Source organism: Rhinolophus sinicus, linkage group LG10 (assembly GCF_036562045.2).
Source record: "Rhinolophus sinicus isolate RSC01 linkage group LG10, ASM3656204v1, whole genome shotgun sequence".
NCBI classification, from domain to species: domain Eukaryota; kingdom Metazoa; phylum Chordata; class Mammalia; order Chiroptera; family Rhinolophidae; genus Rhinolophus; species Rhinolophus sinicus.
Genome location: NC_133759.1, coordinates 79,816,423 through 79,838,855, shown reverse-complemented (window position 1 = coordinate 79,838,855; position 22,433 = coordinate 79,816,423). Strand labels below are relative to the sequence as shown.

Genomic DNA, 22,433 nt, shown 5'->3' with positions numbered 1-22,433 from the left:
AGAAGTGAGTGTTAATTTAAGTTACTTGAATTACAGGCTTATTTACCTTTTAAGTGCTTAATTTTCTCAAATTTGAGAATTTGCATTTAATGTTAAATTTTGTATGCTGATTGAAAGTGGGTGTTTGGATGTTGGATTGATTTGAGCAGATCCACATCTTAGACAATATGGGTCTTACCCAAAAAGACAACATTTGCAGTTAGGATAAGTCTCTTTCACTTTAACCAATTTACTGAGTCAGTGTAGGGTTTTGGTCACGGGGAAAAATTCCTTCTATTCCCTGTTTCAGAAGGCCCTATTTTGTTTCCTTCTGAAACGGCAATAAAGACTGTCTCTAAACCAAGGGAGGACAATGCTTTCTCCTAGTGTCTTACTGCAGGTTATTTTTTGATGTGCCTTTGTCTCAAGCTTTCTATTAAAAGTGAATATACATTGTAAATTTTTTTTCCAATAAAAAGTCCCTTGAAAGAATAGGTAAAGCCTAAGGAACATACTTTCTGCTGTATGTTACTTAAAATTACAGTATTGCACATAACATTTGGATTGTACTTGACAGAAAATACCAATATTACTAGGGAATAGAAAATACAGAAATCTTACTCTTGGGGCTGGTATATTTTTAAAAATAATTTTATTAGAATTAACTGCTTATAAACCAAACTAAACAAAAAGTAGGTGAAAACCCTTCTTATATGAGCAAACCCCCTTCTCAAGGATAATCGTATTTTTTAATAGGTACCGTATATATTCAGTTAGATCTTTTTTGTATGCACTTAATTTTAAAAAGTAGGGTTACATAGTTCTGTAGTTACTAACATTCTCACATTATCAAGACATAGACCGTCATTCTTTTTAATGCCTATATAATGTTCCGTAGTATAGCTGTATCATAAAACATTTCTTCTTGATGAATGAGTTTTCTTCCATTTCTTGCTGCTATGAATAACATGGTTATTATTCTTGCAGATGTTTTTGATCGTCAAATATACACTTAGTTGATGAGATGGCTACCTCAGAGTTAAATGTGCTAGAAAATGAGAAAGCAGTTTTCTGATCTATTTTTCAATTCTCATTATACATAGAAAAGTACATACTCATTGGTGGCTGTTTTAAAGCCTTGGGGTAAATTCAACTAAAACATTTTACTGGAAAATTTCAAAGCTAGAGTACACATGATAAAGTTAATAACTTATGAGTACCATTATATTAATGTCCCCTTTTGTTATCTTCAGTAGTTTTACTGGAGAAGTACTTGCCACTCTCCATATGATGTCTGCATATACCAAATAACTACTGTCTGATGAAATACAGTTAAGAAAAGTACTGTTTTGTGCCTTGTGCTGTTAAGTACTTTGTATGCATTTTATTTATTTTAGAATAATTTTGTGAGGAGATTTATTATCTGTTGCATTTTAACTACAGGCTTACCGAATTGAAATAATTTGCCTAAGATTATGTAGCTATTGAGAACAAGAAATAGGGATCTTTTTGCTTATATATTTAAATTACACATTGTAAAACTGAAAAAATAAATTGTTCACCCTGTTACCTCCTAGTACCCAGAGATAACATATGTTAAGTTTGTCTACTTCTAGATCTTTTTGTTTGCATGCCTGTGTGTGTGTGTGTGTGTGTATTTTAGAACAAGAATTGGATCAGTTTATATCTACATGGCTATGTATTTTAACTTCAAAGATGTCCTTCGATATCTGTACATATAACTAATATAACTATGTTACACTGTAGTATAGCTGCACCGTAATTTATTGATTATTAACATGTTTCCAGTTTTTCTGCTTATAATTCAGAACAACTTTTGCAGGGCTTGTTTTGCCACTTAGAACATATCAAAGATGAAAAAGTACAGGAGCCTGGCTGAAGCCATAGGTTATACTGGTGTCCAGACAGTTCGCTAAGAAATCTGCTAGAGCCCTGCAAGATATTGTTGGATATTCTGCAGTCTCAACATTTCAATTTTGCATTGTCATTTTTCCTCCCAAATTGTATTTTTATTCTTTATGAGAAAGACTTTATTTAAAAATACGTAACTCATCTCCATTAAAAGCCTTAGTGCCCTTTATATTCCAAAGGGAACACACACATATACATAGATACATACACACACATTGAGGTCTGGGATTTTTTAGCAATAAGTGCCATTTAACCCATTTAAAAAGTGATCTTTTTTGGTTTATCCTACTTAAAAACTTGCAGCATCATACTTGTTATGTGTTAATAGAGGTTTTTCACTAGAAACTGTCTTTAGTTGAATTTTAAATTATTTACTAAGTCATTAACTCGTGGGAAAGGGAAGAAAATAACAGACGAAAGGATTTCCTGGGAGAAGTTTGCTCTTCACCAGAGGTGTGGGCAATACCAAAAAATCTAAATTTCCAGTTGAAATAATGGATTCAGATTTTAGTATTTAACGTTGTTAAGTTAAATTATTTTCTTTGGACTTCATTTTCCTATGATTTAAAGACTGTAATTGTTTAAATCCTTTCCAATTTGATACTGTTAATTTTTTAGTCATATTTGGTAATTATTCAGTAACAGTCTTCAAGAAGAACTCTTAGACTAGTTCTTGTAATTCATTCAACCAAAATGTATTGAGCATGCCTTAACTAAATTAATAAGGATCAGTCCTTGCTCACAAGGTGCCCACAATTTAATTGGATGGTGGGAATTTAAACAAATCATTGTGATAGAGTGTGAGTATTTTAGTCAGAGATACATTATATATGAGCTATAGTGGTGACTTTCTATGTGGTTCAAGAAAAATGTTAAAAGGAGACATTTGGAGCTATCTTGACATTTGGATGGCAAAGGGCATCCATCCCACAGCTTACGCCAAAGCACAGAGCATGAAGTATTGGGCTCGTTTTTTTTTCTTAGATTGCTAAGCCACAAAGACCTTTAAAAGCACATCATTTGTATTTTATCATGTTTTGCATTCTTTTATGATTCATGATTTTTGCAAAGTTATTGATAGCAAAATCAGCTTAAGGGAGGCAGAAAATACTCAATGATAATACAAATTAGTTGAGGTCTTAAATGGGAAATGATTATAAATGAATCTTTTCGAAAGGATTCATATTTTGGAGAATACCTTTAGTATTTTTTTTACCCTTTAGTAAGCTGCTGTTAGCATTACGCTTGCCATTCTTGCATTTTCTTCTTAAGTCTTCACTATATTTTGACTTACTAGCTGATTTTAAAATACAATTTTGTTAGAAAATAACTTTTGGAGTAATTAAAGTAGTTACTGTTGAAAAGTGAATTTGCTGTAATTGAAAGGTTATATTTGCCCTAAATTTTATTTTTAAAATAAAGTTAATAGTTATATAATTTAGGGAAAGGTTGGATTACTTTGAAAAATAGTAAGTGGACATGAACTATTAGCCTCAAGTTGAATTTGAATTCAGCACATTATGAATGTTCTTGATGATTAAATTTATTCTTTTTTTTTTTTAATTTTTATTTTTATTTATTTTTTTTTTAAAAGATTTTATTGGGGAAGGGGAACAGGACTTTATTGGGGAACAGTGTGCACTTTCAGGACTTTTCTCCAAGTCAAGTTGTTGTCCTTTCAGTCTTAGTTGTGGAGGGCGCAGCTCAGCTCCAGGTCCAGTTGCCGTTGCTAGTTGCCGTTGCTAGTTGCCGTTGCTAGTTGCCGTTGCTAGTTGCAGGGGGCACAGCCCACCATCCCTTGCGGGAGTCGAGGAATTGAACTGGCAACCTTGTGGTTGGGAGCCCACTGGCCCATGTGGGAATCGAACTGGCAGCCTTCGGAGTTAGGAGCACGGAGCTCTAACCGCCTGAGCCACCGGGCCGGCCCCTAAAATTTATTCTTTTACTAAATACAATGTGTGGAAGTGTCTTACTGGGGAAACAGAATTTATTGCTCGTTTCAGAGAGAAGAACACAACTGGTTAGGGAAAATTAGTCTTTGGCATTGGAACCTGCCTTTGGGTGAATTTTGAATTCTCCCTAAATGAGAATTTAAATGTTACCAGATAAAACATTTATCATAAAGAGGAGATACTTGAAAGCTGCTTTTTAAAAAGGAATCCCAAAGAAGGAGGGATAAAAAGGGCAATTGAGTCTCTCATGTACTGACTTTTTCCACTTACTTTTTTACTTGCACTTGAAGTTAGAGGATTTAAATATTCAGAGAGGAAAAGGGTTCAAGAAGAGACCTTCCTAGGCTTTCATTCTTTTCCTAGCTGTGTGCTCCGTTTTCTATTCAGGCAGGTTTTCTTTGGCTCCTTTGATTCTTTTACCGGTTTGTATGATTTGCTTAAAAAAATTACCTGAAATAGGTTGGTGTCATCATCTCCTGCTGTAAAATTCTGTGATGTGAACTTGTACCATTTAAACAGTGTGCTTATTTCTCCATGTTTACCATTAATTTCTTCAGGTATTGATTTACCTTCTTTGTGCAAAACACATCTTGGATCTGGAGATACACAGCAGGGAGACAAACGTGGTTCCTGTCTTCAAATAACTTGCATTCTGGTTGGAATTTGGTTTCCTTTGAAATGATATACCCATTCCTTTTCAGCATTGTGGCACCATCTCTGATTGTTCACACCGTACAAACAAATTGGAGTTAGTCCCATTGTCATTTAGTGTATGTTCTCTGATTAAAATTAAAGCTTTGTTCCTTCATTATTATTTGGATACCATATGAAAGGTGCATTTTTTCTTGATTCTTATATTGCAAAGTAACTTGCCTCAGAATAGGCATCTGATTCAATATTTCATAGTTCTTAAGGACATAAATTTTGGCATCAAATAGACCAGGTTCCATTCCTGACTCTCACATTCTAGTTCTGTAACCTTAAACAAAATGGACTGAACCTCAATTTCCTTGTCTTTGAAAAAGAGATACTACTAGGAATAGTTGTCTAACAGGGTTGTTAAATAGATTCATTCAGTGAAACAATGCATGTAAAGGGCTCACTGTTGTCTCTGGTGCATAGTAATATTAATATTATGACCTCTGATAGGTGTGACTGACTACCAAAAGGTGTACCTTTATTTCACCCCCATCCCATTCGCATGGTATTTGCTCAGTTAATGAGGTGAATGACTAATTGTTTTGAAGGGTAGTGACATAGCAGATGTTGTCCATAGAGCACTTTCAGTGACTGAGTGTTTAACCTAGGCTTTGCCCTTGACTTGCTAGATGAGCTTGGACGTGGGAACTGCCTAAACCTCTGCTGCTTCAATTCTAGTAGGAGATACCAACCATACTAGCTGTCTGTAAGTACTTGGTACTCTAAGGAAGGTAGAAATGTGAGTGTTGAGAGGTGACTTCCAGGTAGGTAGAAAGATCAAGAAAAGCGTTGTGGAGAATACAGGATTTTGCCTAAAAAATTGGCCAGATAGAGAAGGTAGGGGGAGAAAGAGGCAGAAACATGGAGCAGATACAGAGAAGTAGGCCTACTGTGTGCTAAGCACAGTATGTACGACTGTTTCCCCGAAAGTAACACCTAGCTGGACTATCAGCTCTAAGGTGTCTTTTGGAGCAAAAATTAATAAGACCCGGTCTTATTTTACTCTCATATAAGACCGGGTCTTGTATTAATTTTTGCTCCAAAAGACGCCTTAGAGCTGATAGTCCGGCTAGGTCTTACTTTCGGGGAAACGCGGTAAGTACATTAACAAATGTTCTCATGGGTCCATTCAGTAACCTTCTGCTTCATAGATAAGGTAGCAGAAGCTTACCTTGGAAAGGTGAAGTAACTTTCCCAAGGCTACCCAGCCGATGAAGTGATTGAGCTGGGAGTTAAATCCAAGTCTGACGGATTCCAATGGTCATACTCTTTCCATTAACCTTCATTTACTTCCAAATACAAGTGGCTAATTTGTACTAAGAATAAAGGAGAGTTGTGGGAAATAAATTGGGAAAAGTTGGAACCACATGCCGAGGTTTTCTTGTTTTTTTTTGTTGTTTTTAAGGAGGGCACAACTCACAGTGGCCCGTATGGGGATCTAACTGGCAACCTTGGTGTTATTAGCACCACGTGCTAATCAACTGAGCTAACCTGCCGCCCCTGAGGTCTTGAGTATTTACAATTAATTTGGACTTTCTCTGGCAGGCAGTGGAAGACAATAGTGGTAGTGAGACTAATTTAGAAAGATTAATCCAGTAGCATTGAGTCTGAATGATGTTTCAGGTGGCAAGGCTGCTAAGACAGCTGATGTTAACCAGGTAAGAAAATGAGAGTATGAACAAAGAGGTAGCACTGGAAATAGACTGAAAGGGAATTTGAGGCAAGTTGTGCAAGTGTAATTGGCAAATGTGGGGAATCAGGAAGAGGGAGTAGATGAGTCAGAATTGCTGTGTGAGTAGGAGACTGGTGATGCCACTGGAATGGGAAGAGGTTTAGAAGGAAGGTTTGGACATAGTTGAGCACCTGGAAGCATTGTTACAAATGGTTACTCTGCTGAGTCTTCTCTCTTTGCCCTTCCTGAGCCACTTCTCCACCTTTCTCTTCTTTGCTCTGTTCTTAGGAGGTTGATTCTCAACTGCATACTCTCTTCTCGCTTCATATTTGGACAGTGGGAGAAACTAGCAGGAGACCTGGTGAGTGAGAGAAAGGTGAGGTGAAGGTATTTGTTCCCTGTCTCCCAAACACATGTTCAGACAGGTTATCAGTGGCCAGAGCTCTGCCGCAGTGGCTCTCACAGCCCTAGGTCTTTTCTGGCTTCTGGTAACCACTGCCTCCTATTGCTACTTCAGCCTCCCTGTTGCTGGCCCTAAGATGGTTCTCCAAATCTTGTTGGGTTTCCTTAACTGTGACCACACCTTTGTAAATAATTCTTTTTATTAAAACTCTTCAGTAACGTTGTTTGAATGCGCCATCTGTTTGCATTTCTTCAGTGAAAAATTTTAATCCCTTCCACCTTTTTAATGACTTGAACTCCCAGGCATAACCAAACTTGGAGAAGACCTAGCTGTTTGCACTAGGTTACTCTGTCCACCTGTCTGTCATAAGTTTTCCCACATTGTTTGAAATTCAGTGTCTCCTTGATCTCCTACTATGTCCGGTTAAATTTATGACCGTTCTGCTAAATGATTCAATTGGATCTAGAGTAGTGAACAAGAGAAAAATCCTTGCCCTCAATAGAGCTTATATTTTAGTGGGGAGAGATATAGACAATGAAACATAATACATTATACGGGGTGTTAGAAGATGATGAGTGGTATGGAAAAGTTAGGGTAAGGGGAGGGGAGAGCTGCAAGGCAGGGTGTTCGTGAAGGTAGTGCAATTTAAGATAGGGTGGTATGGATAGGTCTCTGATAAAGTGACATCTGAGCAAAGACGAGGAAATGTGGGGGTGAGCAGTGCAGATACTTAGGGGAACAGAGGTCCAGGTAGAGGATTAGGGGAGAGCAAAAGCTCCGAGGCAGGATTATGCCTGACCTTTTTGAGGAAAAGCAAGTTACTTAGGGTGGCTGGAGCTGAAGGAAGGGGAGCAGAGGCGTAGCTGACCAGGTCCGCTACTCCTTTGCAGGATTTCAGCTTCCCATTTCAGGGTTTTGAGCAGAGGCATGTCTTGATCTGCCTTAAATTTTAAAAGATTCTTCTGGTTTTCCCTTTCATAGATCAAAATTCCCATTTCTTTGGTATAGTTGCTTTCAATGAGGGTTTATGAGGAAAGTAATCAGAACAACTTGGATTAAAGTATAAAAGACCCACAACCTCTTTATTTCTGCTATAGGTATAGACTATTTATTTTTTTGAGAGACGTTATTTTTTACTGAAATGAATCTTTAATTGGTGGTGTGCTGTCTTCAGAGGGCCTGCTTGCTTTGTATGGGCAGTTGGATTTATGGAGTGTTTCCACGGTTCCCTGACTGGTAAGGGTTCACTGTCTAGACTGCAAGCAATATGATTTTTGTTAAACACCTGCCTTCTTTCTAGGAGTCTGGAATTTTGATACGAGTTAGGTAGTGAGTGCTTATAAAACCTCGAGTACTGAGTCCTTGGGCAGAAACATCACATACGAGTGTATTTTGTGTGACCCCTTGTGCCTCATGGCAGGGAGAGACCGTAAAGAGGCCTGCACGTGCATTCCTGCAGACTGCTGTGTCTTTCCCCCATATGATCTGACTGTATCTTTACTTTGAGGCTGTAATAAACTTCATCTTTGAGTACATCACTTAGTTCTGAGTTCTGTGAGTTCTTCTAACTAATTTCTGAATGTAGGGTTGGTCTTAGGAACCCCTGATAACTAACATTTTTTTAGTGTACGCAAGTTAACTCAAAAACATCAGGTTGTGGTAGAAGATGCAATTTTGGAAAGCCTATCGGATAGGTCAGCCAGCTCTGTGTCTGGTGGAGAGCTGTTCTGAGCAGTTTCTGCTTTCACTCCTTTACTTTCTCCAGAATCTCTAGGTCTTCTCATTCCAGCTTCTAGCAGTTTTGACCATGGGGAGAATCACTGCCATCATGTAAATTCTTTGTAAGCAAGTTTATGAAAAGGACTGTCTGTATAGGGCTGTAAAATGATCTAAGTGAAGGCAGTTGTTGACACAGGCATCATAAGTAATTCCTTAGGGAGAAAGGAAGTATAGCTACTTCATCTTCTAACAGTGGTAGGAGGTATGTCATTATGCTAGAAGGATCATATTTTGTTTGCTTGTAAACTCTGCAGTGAAATGCATAGCAAGCTGGTCTGATTTAACTGCTTCATACCACTCCCCTGAGAAGGAAGTTACTCTGTCCTGATCTTATAATAAGATTTTGTTATAGAGAAGATGAGACTTGGGTCACAGAAGGGAGGTTGTGGCAAAAATGCCCACGTGATATATCTCTTCTGAATTTCTACTGTATTCCTGACATCAGAGTCACAGACAGTTCCCCTCAAATCTCTGGATCCATATATCCATGAACTTGAAAGCTTTTATTTTCATTTGATAGAACTATCTGTTAATAGCCTCAAATGATTTTAATCACAGTTTTGTAGTTTTATAACTGAAATTGCAGACAGTAACTTCTCCATCAGGCTGGAAAAGATGATGAATGAGGAGGGTAAATAACTGATTTATTTAGGAAGAACCATTAAAGTATTCATACCCTTTGATTCTAGGACTGCAATACTAGGAATTTAACCTAAGAAAATCCAATGAAAGGAAAGCAGTATTTGCATAAAGGCAATCATTATAACATCTATAATAAGAGATTGGAAACTATAGATGTCAAACATTAGGGAAATGTTTACTAAGTTGTGCTCTGTGAAAAGGTGAAATGTAAAAAACCCAGTGTTCATCAACCAATGAATGGATAAACAAAATGTGGCGTATCCGTACAATGGAATGTTATTCAGCCATAAAAAGCAACGCAATTCTGATACATGCTACAACGTGGATGAACCTTGAAAACACGCTAAGTAAAATAAGCCAAATACAAAAGGACAAATATTGTATGATTGTACTTATATGAGGTATCTAGAATAGGCAAATACATGGAGAAAGTAGAATTGGAGGTTATCAAGGGCTTAGAGGAGGGGAGGATGGAAAGTTCCTTTTTAATGGGTACAGAGTTTCTTTGGGGGTGTTGAAAAAGTTCTGGAGATGGTGTTGGTGATGGTGCACAACACTGTGTATGTTCTTTTTCTTTTTTACTGTGAATGTTCTTAATGCCACTTCATTGTGCATTTAAAAACGGATAAAATGGTAAATTTTGAGCCGGCCCAGTGGCTCAGGAGGTTAGAGCTCCATGCTCCTAATGCCAAAGGCTGCCGGTTCAATTCCCACATGGGCCAGTGGGCTCTCAACCACAAGGTTGCCAGTTCAATTCCTCGAGTCCCGCAAGGGATGGTGGGCTCTGCCCCCTGCAACTAAGATTGAACACAGCACCTTGAGCTGAGCTCCCAGATGGCTCAGTTGGTTGGAGCACATCCTCTCAACCACAAGGTTTGACTCCTGCAAGGGATGGTGGGTTGTCCCCCTGCAACTAACAACGGCAACTGGACCTGGAGCTGAGCTGTGCCCTCCACAACCAAGATTGAAAGGACAATAGGTTGACCTGGAAAAAGTCCTGGAAGTACACACTGTTCCCCAATAAAGTTGTGTTCCCCTTCCCCAATAAAATCTTTAAAAAAAAAGGTAAATTTTATGTATATTCTACCACAGTAAAAAATTATAAAAATATGTAATAATAGTATGCTATTTAATGTAACACAATATGTAAGTACACTAAAGTAGTAGGATTAAACAATTAAACCTTTTCAATTATTTAAAACAATTTTAAAGTTATGAGAAATTGAAATTGCATAACAGCAACTATTTGTAATTATGAATACCCTTTTTAAAGCTCCACAGAATTATTTACCAAATTTGCAACTTTATTTTTATTCCTTGTATCCTACTCCCTCCCCCAAAATGGAAGCTCTCTCTTCCTCCACTGAGTTTCCATAGAACCTTTTCTTGAGTCTCTTGTTTTTTACTGTTATTTATATTTATCCCTGTGTAATTTCTCCAATTAGTTTGTAAGCTCTTTGGTATTCTATTCATGTAAGATGTATTAGGTTGGTACAAAAGTAATTGAGGTTTAAAAGGTTAAAAATAATTCCTGAAACCACGATGACTTTTGCACCAACCTAATATGTTGTAGCTCCCTGGTACATCCCATTGCACAGAGTATGATATTCAGTGAGATGAATTACAAGCATGCAGTTATATGAAGGTGGGGAGAAACCAGAATGTTTGAACAGATATGCTCATGGGTTTTACATTAAGCCTGTTCCTGCCTCGATTCTCAGTACCTGCTAGATGTGTGCACCTGACCTCACCCCCACACACATCGTATTCTTGACTTTGGGGCTCTGTCTCATCTACTTTTTACCTTTTCATGTAAAACAGCTCAGTTTTCTTTATACCCAGAAAGGAAAGAACCAGGAAGGTGAGGCAGAGGTAACAGATACAGGACCAGTGCAGTCAATTTAAACTTGCAAGTACCTATGAATAAGTTGTTAGTAAGAATGAATGCTTATTCTTGAGTAGAATGTTCTGTGAAGGAAGCCGACTTTTTCCCCCTTCTAAGCCATTGGTGTAATAATTAGATTTTACTATTTAAATGAAGAGATGCACATATTTACCAGCAGAGGGCACCAGTTGCAGGTTGAAGATTCGAGAGAGAGAAAGGAATGGGGAAGACCTTGAAGGACTGTTTGCAATGTATTGGCCTGTGTGAAGCACCCTGCTTGCTGCTATAGTTGGTCTGACTTTTCTTTCCCTTCCATGGGGTCTAGTGGTGTGCATCCAGCTTTCTCCAAGAGCAGTCTTTGGCTAGGCCTGGTTAGTACACTAAGGAACCAGAGGAGTCCAGAGGAAAGGACTTTATAGTAAGTGTTTGGAAGCCTGGCTGCCAGCCTGTATTAATATCTTTAAGGGTTCAAATGCTGTTGTTCCCCATCTACAGGTGAGGTGGAAAGGGGCATTAGGCCAGGCATCTGAAGATCTGGTTCCATACCCTGATTGGCTCCCAACTTCCCTGGGTGATTATTGAGCTTTCTTTCTCTCATCCTCGTTGACTTATCTCTAAAATGGAGGTAGTAAGATAGGGGTAGTGCCTGCAATGCATAGTAAATAGTGGGCTCTGAGGTCAGGCAGACAGACCTGTGTTCAAATGTATGGGACTGTGGTCAAGTCATTTAGCTCTCAGAATCTCAGTTTCCTCACATTTATTTATTTTTGTTCTAGTGGAGCGTATATTGTATTACATTTGAAAAATATTTTTTTTAACCTTTGACCCCCTTCACCCATGTTTCCCTCCCTTCACTCCCTGCCTCTGGCAACCATCAGTCTGTTCTCTGTATCTGTGAGCTTGTGGTTTTCTTTAGTGTTTAAAAATTTTCTTTTTTAGAGTCCACATATAAGAGATCATAGAGTGTTTCACTTAGCATAATGCCCTCAAGGTCATCCATGTTCTTTTTAATAGCTGAGTAATATTCTGTTGCAGTGTGTGTGAGTGTGTGTGTGTGTGTGTGTGTGTGTGTGTGTGTATCTATCTCAATTTCTTTATCCATTCATCCATCAGTGGACACTTAAGTTGCTTCCATATCTTGGCTATTGTAAATAATGTTGCAATGAACATGGGGGTGCATACGAGTATATCTTTTCAAGTAGTATTTTCATTTTGGATAGTACCCAGAAGTTGAATTGCTAGTTCTATTTTTAATGTTTTGAGGAGCCTCCATACTGTTTCCATAGTGGCTGCACCAATTTACATTCCCACCAGCAGCGCACATCCTTGCTAACACGTGTTATTTCTTGTCTTTTTGATAATAGCCATTCTAACAGGTGTGAGGTGATATCTCATGGTTTTGATTTGCATTAATCAAATGCAAATGATGATTCATGATGTTGAACATCTTTTCATGTACCTGTTGGCCATTTCATGTACCTGCTGAAATACCTTCTTTGGAAAAATGTCTAGTCAGGCCTTTTGCCCATTTCTTAATTGTATCACAGCTATTGAGTTACATGAGTTCTTTATGTATTTTGGATATTAGACCCTTATCAGATATATGATATGCAGATATTTTTCTCCCATTCAGTAGGTTGCCTTTTCATTTTGTTGATGGTTTTCTTTGCTGTGCAGAAATGTTTTAGTATGATGTCCCACTTATTTTTGCTTTTGTTGCTTTTGCTTTTGTTGTCAGATTGAACAATCATTGCCAAGACCTATGTCAAGAAGCTTACTGCCTATGTTTTCTTCTAGGCGATTTATGGTTTCAGGTTTTACATTCAAGTCTTTAATTCTTTTTGAGTTAATTTTTGTGTATGGTGTAAGATACGGATCCAGTTTCATTCTTTTGCATGTGGCTGTCCAGTTTTCCCAACATCATTTATTGAAGAGACTGACCTTCCCCCGTTGTATATTCTTGGCTACGTTGTCATAAATTAACTGACCATACATGTGTCGGTTTATTTCTGGACTGTACTCTTTTTCATTGATCTGTGTTTCTGTTTTTATGCCAATACTATACGGTTTAATTATTATAGCTTAGTAATATTGTTTGAAATCAGTGAATGTGATGCTTCCAGCTTTGTTCTTCTTTCTCAAGATTGTCTTGACTATTTGAAGTTTTTTTTTTTGTGGGTTCATACAAATTTTAAGATTATTTGTGTTATTTCTGTGAAAAACGCCACTGAAATTTTAAAAGGAATTGCATTAAGTCTATAGATTGTTTTGGGTAGTATGCACATTTTAATAATATTGATTTTTCCAATCCATGAGCATGGAATATCTTTCCATTTATTTGTGCCTTTATTATTTTTTTCCTTTAATGTCTTACAGTTTTCAATATATAGGTCTTTCACCTCCTTGGTTAAATTTATTTTTAAGTATTTTATTTTTAATGCAATTTTAAATGTGATACTTTTATTTCTCTTTCTGATAGTTTGTTATTAGTGTATGGAAACACAGCAGATTTTTGCATATTGATTTTGTATTTTGCAACTTCACTTGTTTATTAGTTCTAACAGAGGACGGAACTCTTCCAAACTCATTTTATGATGCCGGTATTACCCAAATACCAATACCAGACAAGGACACCACAAGAAAAGAAAATTACAGGCCAATATCCCTGATGAACAACTAAAATCCTCAACTAAATACTAGCAAACCAAATTCAGCAGCACATTAAAAGAGTCATTCACTGTGATCAAGTGGGATTTATCCCTGGGAAGCAGGATGGTTCAACATATGCAAATCAATCAATGTAATACATCACATTGACAAAATGAAGGATGAAAATCATTGGATCATCTCAATAGATGCAGAAAATCATTTGACAAAATTCAACATTCATGATAAAAACTCTCAACAAAGTGCATATAGAGGGAATGTACTTCAACATAATAAAACCCATATATATCAAGCCTACAGCTATGGTGTTTCCCCGAAAATAAGACCTAGCCAGACCATCAGCTCTAATGCATCTTTTAGAGCAAAAGTTAATAGAAGACCAGGTCTTAACTTACTATAAGACCAGGTCTTATATTAACATAACATAAGACCTGGTCTTCTATTAACTTTTGCTCTAAAAGACGCATTAGAGCTGATGGTCTGGTTAGGTCTTATTTTCCGGGAAACAGGGTAACATCATACTCAACGATGAAAAGCTGAAAGAGCCTTTCCTCTAAAATCAGGAACAAGACAAGGTTGCCACTCTTGCTACTTTATTCAACATCATATTGGAAGTCCTAGCCAGAGCAAGAAAAAGAAATAGAAGATACCCAAGTTTGAAAGGAAGAAGTTAAACTATCACTGTTTACAGATGACACAATATTATGCATAGACCCTAAAGACTTCATAAAAAAAACTGTTAGAACTAGTAAAGGAATTCAGTAAAGTTGCACAATACAAAAGAAATATGTAAAAATCTGTGGTATTTTCATATACCTCGCATTTAAAACAGAAATAATAGTCCCTTCTCATAGGGTTGTTGTGAGGATGAAAGAAGAGGGGTACGAGTCAAGTGTTGAGTACAGAGACGGACCCAGAGCACATAGAAAAGGGATGGGAGCTGTTATTGCTGTTGAAGGGGTATTGTCTTAAAGATGAGGGACGTGAAGCACTTTGTACGCTTTAAAGCACAACACAAATACCACGGGTGATTATTCTCTTGAATCTCCTCAGGGCATGGGTCCTTCCACCCTCAGAGGAGGAGTCCTGAGGGAAGCCAAGCATTACTCTGGATAAGGTGCTAGTCTGTGTACCGTTTGACTTTTGAGCCTCAAGTTCATGTTCAGTTTCTGCCTGGCTTCCTGGGCTGGGGGCACTCTAAGCAGCTATACGGAGAGTCTACCAAGCAGCTCTAGGAGAGCGGTCCAGAATCTGAGGGGAAGTTTTGGTGATACAGATGTGGGTGGGCCTTAATTCAGCTCTGGTTTTGCCTAGTCCTGGGTGACCTGTTGGTAATAGTGACTGCTGGAGATGTGGAAATGGCTCCATGGAGGCCCTCCTGGCACAAGTTACCCTGGTGACTTTCTTGTTTACCTCAGAATCAAGGACTCACAGAGCTATAGTTTGGTCGCATTGGCATAGGCAATGCAAATAATAGCTTCTAATGGTTACTGAGTACTTATTACAGGTCAGGCTCTCTGCTAAGTGCTTTTTTTTTTTTTTTTAAATTTATTGGGGTGACAATTGTTAGTAAAATTACATAGATTTCAGGTGTACAATTCTGTAGTACATCATCTATAAATCCCATTGTGTGTTCACCACCCAGAGTCAGTTCTCCTTCCATCACCATATATTTGATCCCCCTTACCCTCATCTCCCACCCCTTACCCCCCTTACCCTCTGGTAACCACTAAACTATTGTCTGTGTCTATGAGTTTTTGTTTCTCATTTGTTTGTCTTGTTCTTTTGTTGTTTTGGTTTATATACCACCTATCAGTGAAATCATATGGTTCTCTGCTTTTTCTGTCTGACTTATTTCGCTTAGCATCATACTCTCAAGATCCATCCATGTTGTCACAAATATTCCTATATCATCTTTTCTTACCTCCGAATAGTATTCCATTGTGTATATATACCACACGTTCTTTATCCATTCATCTATCAAAGGACATTTTGGTTGTTTCCATGTCTTGGCCACCGTAAACAAAGCTGCAATGAACATTGGAGCACATGTGTCTTTATGGATAAATGTTTTCAGATATTTTGGGTAGATATCCAGGAGAGGGATTGCTGGGTCATATGGTAATTCTATTCATAATTTTTTGAGGAACCGCCACACTGCCTTCCATAACGGCTGTACCAGTCTACATTCCCACCAACAGTGTATGAGGGTTCCTTTTTCTCCAAAGCCTGTCCAACACTTGTTACTATTTGTCTTGTTGATGATAGCCATTCTGACTGGGGTGAGGTGATATCTCATTGTGGTTTTTATTTGCATTTCTCTGATGATTAGTGATGTTGAGCATTTTTTCATATGTCTATTTGCCATTTGTATGTCCTCTTTGGAGAAATGTCTCTTCGGGTCCTCTGCCCATTTTTCAATTGGGTTGTTTGTTTTTTTGTTGTTGAGTTTCATGAGTTCCTTGTATATTAGCCCCTTATCGGACACACTGTTTGCAAAAATCTTCTCCCATTCAGTTGGTTGCCTCTTTATTTTGTCGATGGTTTCTTTTGCTGTGCAGAAGCTTTTAAGTTTCATATAGTCCCATTCATTTATTTTAGCTTTTACTTCCCTTGCCTTTGGAGTCAAATTCATAAAACACTCTTTGAACCCAAGGTCCATAAGTTTAGTACCTATGTTTTCTTCTATGCAGTTTATTGTGTCAGGTCTTATGCTGAAGTCTTTGATCCATTTTGAATTAATTTTGGTACATGGTGACAGATAGCAATCCAGTTTCATTCTTTTGCACGTGGCTATCCAATTCTCCCAGCACCATTTATTGAAGAGGCTGTCTTTTCTCCATTGTATGTTTTTAGCTTCTTTGTCAAAAATTATCTGTCCATATTTATGTGGTTTTATTTCTGGGTTCTCAATTCTATTCCATTGGCCTATGTGTCTGTTTTTCTGCCAGTACCATGCTGTTTTGATTATTATAGCCTTGTAGTACAAGCTAAAGTCAGGGAGTGTGATACCTCCAGTATTGTTCTTTTTTCTTAAGATTGCTTTGACTATTTGGGGTCTTTTGTGATTCCAAACAAATCTGATGATTTTTTGTTCTATTTCTTTAAAAAATGCCATTGGGATTTTGATGGGGATTGCATTAAATCTGTGTATTGCTTTGGGTAATATGGCCATTTTAACTATGTTGATTCTTCCAATCCATGAGCACGGAATGTCTTTCCATTTCTTGGTGTCTTCTTAAATTTCTTTCAAAAATGTCTTACAGTTTTCAGCATATAGGTCCTTCACATCCTTGGTTAGTTTATTCCTAGGTATTTTATTCTTTTTGCTGCAATTGCAAAAGGAATTGTTTTTTGTATTACTTTTTCTGAGATTTCACTGTTAGTATATAGGAATGCGATGGTTAGTATATGATACAATCAACTTTTGTACGTTGATTTTGTAGCCAGCAACTTTACTGTATTCGTTGGTTGTTTCTAATAGCTGTTTGGTGGAGTCTTTAGGGTTTTTATATATAGTATCATGTTATCTGCAAAGAGTGATAATTTAACTTCATTTCCAATTTAGATGCCTTTTATTTCTTTCCCTTGCCTGATTGCTCTGGAAAGGACTTCCAACACTATGTTGAAAAGCAGATGTGATAGGGGACAGCCCTGTCATGTTCCTGAACGTAGAGCAAAGGGCTTCAGTTTTTCACCATTAATTATGAGATTAGCTGAGGCCTTGTCATATATGGCCTTTATTATGTCACGGTATTTTCCTTCTATACCTATTTTATTAAGTGTTTTAATCATAAATGGATGTTGCATCTTGTCAAATGCTTTTTCTACATCAATTGATATAATCATATGATTGCTGTCCTTTATTTTGTTTATGTGATGTATCACATTGATGGATTTGCGGATGTTGGACCATCCTTGTGCCCCAGGGATGAACCCCACTTGGTCGTGATGAATAATCTTTTTAATGCATTGTTGTATTCAATTTGCTAGAATTTTGTTTAGGATTTTTGCATCTGTATTCATCAGAGATATTGGTCTGTAGTTTTATTTTTTTGTATTGTTCTTACCAGGTTTTGGTATCAGGGTAATGTTGGCCTCATAAAATGAGTTAGGGAGTACTGTCTCTTCTTCAATTTTGTGGAAGAGTTTGAGCAGGATTGGTATTAGATCCTCTTTGAAGGTTTGGTAGAATTCACTAGTGAAGCCATCTGGTCCCGGACTTTTGCTTTTGGGAAGGTTTTGGATGACTGATTCAATTTCGTTACTGGTGACCGGTCTATTTAGATTTTCCAGTTCTTCATGGTTCAGCCTTGGAAGGCTATATGTTTCTAAGAACTTGTCCATTTCTTCTAGGTTATTGAATTTGGTGGCATATAGTCCTTCATAGTATTCTTGGATGATCCTTTGTATTTCTGTGGTGTCCGTGATAACTTCCCCGTTTTCATTTCTGATTTTGTTAATTAGTGTCTTCTCTCTTTTTATCTTAGTGAGTCTAGCCAAGGGTTTGTCAATTTTGTTAATCTTTTCAAAGAACCAGCTCTTTGTCACATTAATTTTTTCTATTGTCTTTTTGTTCTCTATTTCATTTAGTTCTGCTCTGATTTTTGTTATTTCCTTTCTTCTGCTGACCTTGGGTTTCACTTGTTCTTCTTTTTCTAGTTCTTTAAGGTGTAACATGAGGTTATTTATTTGAGATTTTTCTTGTTTCTTGAGATAGGCGTGTAATGAGATAAATTTCCCTCTTAAAACTGCATTTGCTGCGTCCCAAAAATTTTGGTAGGATGTATTTTCATTGTCATTTGTTTCTATGTATCTTTTGATCTCTCCTCTAATTTCTTCTTTGACCCAGTCATTCTTTAAAAGTATGTTTTATAATCCCCACGTATTTGTGTTTTTTGCTGCTTTCATTTTGCAGTTGATATCCAATTTCAAAGCCTTGTGATCAGAGAATATGCTTGGTATGATTTCAATCTTCTTAAATTTGCTAAGGCTGATTTTATATCCCAATGTATGGTCTATCCTTGAGAATGTTCCGTGTACACTAGAAAAAAATATATAGTCTGATGTTTTAGGACGAAGTGCTCTCTATATGTCAATTATTTCCATTTCATCTAATGTGTCATTTAGGGCTGCTATTTCGTTATTTATTTTCTGTTTGGATGATCTATCCATAGCTGTCAATGATGTATTTAAGTCCCCTAGTACAATTGTGTTTTGGTCAATTTCTCCCTTTAGTTCTGTTAGTAGTTGCTTGGTATATTTTGGTGCTCCCTGATTGGGGGCATAAATATTGATGACTGTTATGTCTTCTTGTTGTATAGTCCCCTTTACCATTATGAAATGTCCATCTTTGTCTCTTGTTATCTTTTTCACCTGAAGTCTGTTTCATCTGATATCATTATGGCTACACCTGATTTTCTCTGGGTACCATTTGCTTGGAGTGTCAATTTCCACCCTTTCACTTTGAGTCTATGCTTGTCCTTGTAGCTGAGATGTGTCTCTTGGAGACAGCATATGGTTGGGTTTAGTTTTTGATCCAATCTGCTACTCTGTGCCTTTTTATTGGTGAGTTCAGTCCATTTACATTTAGGGTGATTATTGATATGTGAGGATTTTCTGTCATTCTATCTTTAGTTTTCTGGTAAGGCTGTGTCTCCATTGTTTCTTTGCCTTTTTGTTGTTGTCTATTATTTCTGTGTGGTGGTATCCTGTGATGTTTCCCTCTGTTTCTTGTTTTATTACAGTATATATTTCAGTTCTGGATTTTTTTTGAGTGGTTATCCTTAAGTTTATGTAAAAGAAAGTTTGGTATTTAGAGTATTCCAGTTTCTTCAGCACGCTTACTTTCTCCATTCCCATATTCCGGTTCAGGCCTTTGCTCTCCCCCTTCTTATGTTCTGGTTGCCACAAATTGTCCCAGTTGATGGTGGTCGAATAGCCTCCTTTAGTATTTCTTATAGTGTAGGTCAGGTCGTGTATTAGAAAATTCCCTCAGCTTCTGTATGTCTGGAAAGGTCTTTATTTCTCCTTCATATCTAAAGGATATCTTTGCTGGATATATTATTCTTGGCTCATAATTTCTCTCTTTCAATAGTTTGAATATTTGGTTCCACTCCCTCCTGGCTTGTAGAGTTTCTGCTGAAAAATCTGATGATAATCTAATGGGCTTTCCTTTGTAAGTTACCGTCTTCTTTTCCCTGGCTGCCTTGAGGATTCTTTCTTTGTTGTTGATTTTAGACAGCTTCAATACAATGTGCCTTGGAGAAGGCCTGTTGGGATTGAGGTAATTAGGTGTTCTATTTGCTTCTTGGATTCGAGGATCCAGTTCTGTCCACAAGTTTGGGAAGTTCTCATCAACAATTTGTTTGAATATATTCTCTGTTCCCTTCTCTCTTTCTTCTCCTTCTGGTATGCCCATTATTCTTATATTGCTCTTTCTGATGGAGTCAGAAAGTTCTTGTAGAGTTCTTTCATTTCTTTTAAGTCTCAAGTCTCTTTCTTCTTCCATCTGTGTAATTTCCAGGTTTCTATCTTCGATGTCACTGATTCTTTCCTCCATCTGGTCAACTCTACTACCTAAGCTGGTTATTTAATTCTTAATTTCTTCTATTGAGGTCTTAATCTCCAGAAATTCTTTTATTTGGTTCTTTTTTAAAATTTCAATCTGTTTCGTAAAATGCTCATGTTGTTCTTTGATTGTGTTTCTGAGTTCATTAAACTGCCTTTCTGTGTTTTCTTGCATCTCATTGAGTTTTTTCAGAACTGCAATCTTGAATTCTCTGTCATTTAAGTCACATATTGCCATATCTGTAAGTTCCTTTTCTGGTGACTTTTCACTTCCTTTCTGAGCTGTCTTGTTGCCTTGGTTATTCATAGCCATTACTGGTTTATTATTTTTCTTCCTAGACATCTACAGGAGTGGCTTCTGCAACAGGTTGATAGGAAGAGGTCTTTCTTTTGTTTTCCAGTACTTGTAGGTAGAATGTTTTATTTTCTCTCTGACTGCAGTCTTTTTTCTCTCTCACATGGTAGTGCTATGTTTTCTCTGCACTGTTCCAGCTTCTCGCACAATGGGGCGATTCCCTGGGAGACGGGCTTCTTCTCTGTTAATAGTTCACCTGGGTCACGGGGCGCAGTGTCCGTGTGGGTATGCGGAGAGCTTTTGAAGATCCAAAGCTCTTCCTGCACCAGATTTAGAGCCCGTATGTTTCAGCAGTTCTGTTTACTCCTGCAGGGATCCGCCCAGATTGGTGGGGCCAGGGGTGGGGTGAGTTGTGAGAGGTGGCACAGAGCAATGGCGGTGACCACCACCACAGCCGGTCCTGCTTCCACAGCTCCCTCCTCTTTGCCGGATCTAGTTGGGCTGCAAATCTGTGTCTGCGGTCCACTGTTCTCAGAACAGCAAATATTCTGTTCTTTTGATCTGACACTGCTACTGTTCCACTTCTAGCACCGGGCAGGTGGGGGCGGGGCGAGCTCTGGGAGGGTAGGGAGGGCGGCTAGTCTCAGTGCCTAAGGCTTCCATTCTCTGCTGCAGAGAGGGCTTAAACCACCGTTTTCAGCCTTCTTCCCTCAGTCTTTTCTCCGATGTCTCTGCCGTGAGCGTTGGGTTCAGCCGTGTTATATGCTGTCCCCTCAGCCCTGTGGAGCCCTGGCGGAGCCCTAGCAGTCCGAGTTCTTCCCTCTCCCACAGCTGCGGTAGTTCCGGGAAGCAGCGAGCTCGGAGCACTGAGCTAGGTCTGCGTCCTTCGCCCACGTGGCTCCGTCTCCGCACTTCTCCCTTCTCTCCTCCCCTGCTTGCGCGATTTGCCACCTTTAGGTGAATTCAGTAGTGGGCCTCTTCGTCTTGCCTGTCTGCTGTGCAGGGAGTCCTTTGTGGAGTTATTGTTGTTCGATTAGTCGTATTCCAGGGGAACTTTACAGAGGCTCACCTCACGCCGCCATTTTGATGACGTCCGGAGTTGCTAAGTGCTTTATATACTTTCATTGAAACCTAACAGCCCTGGGAGGTAGGTATTATTATTATCTCCTTTATACAGATGAGAAAATTGAGACTTGTAAAGTAACTTGTCTGGAGTCATATCTTGGACCTTGGTCTGCCTGATTCTAATAGATCTTTTCATTGTCCTAAGTGATCTTTGCATTTAGCCGTGCTTTAGAGTCACCTGTGAAGTTCATTCAAATTCTTGCTCTTTGGGCCTTAACTCCATAGGTGTGTGGTGGAGCATGGTCCTGTAGTGCATTTATTTCCCCAGATTTATTGAGGTATAATTTACATAAAATAAAATTCACCCACTTGAAGTGTCTAATTTGATGAAATGTAGTAGTTGTATATAATTGTGTATCACCACAGTCAAGATATGAAACATTTCCATAACCCTAAAGAGTTTCTTGTGCCTTTTGGTCCCCTGATGCCTACAGTATTTGTCAGCTGGGCAGAAGGTTCTGTTGCACAGCTAGGTGTAGGACCACTCTGCTGTGTTATGGTGCCTGCAAATATGAGGAACTGAAGTCCTGGAGGAGGAGGAGGAGGATAAGACCAAGAGAAGAAGGAAAAAGACACTTAAAAGGAAGAATGATTGGCCTGTCTCCAGATAAGCTATGCTGTACTAGCTACTTGTGGAGAGACGGAGGGTGGAGAGGAGAACTTTCTAGACCAAATCCACTTAAAAAAACAAACAACAGCAAAGATTCATCCCCTACCATGGTTTCTTCCTGAGCCACATAGACCTGAAGGATTCTGAACAAAGTTGATGTGGATGGCTGGGTATATTGCTTTGGGATGGAGTGGTGGGGCCACTGGGTACTATTGGTAAGCTG

The 22,433-nt window shown here is 38.3% G+C and overlaps 1 protein-coding gene across 14 annotated transcripts in view; it reads left to right on the top strand.

The window, feature by feature from the left end:
• Positions 1 to 22,433, top strand: part of KLHL3 (kelch like family member 3) — a 260,598-nt gene that overhangs the window by 122,100 nt on the left and 116,065 nt on the right. The window contains exon 1 of one of the 14 annotated variants that reach the window (XM_074313566.1): positions 6,592 to 6,610. The exons of the other annotated variants lie outside the window; for them this stretch is intronic. The gene's annotated coding sequence lies outside the window, so the exon portion shown is untranslated. Of the gene's footprint in view, positions 1 to 6,591; positions 6,611 to 22,433 lie in introns of those variants that run through there. 14 annotated transcript variants of the gene reach the window in all.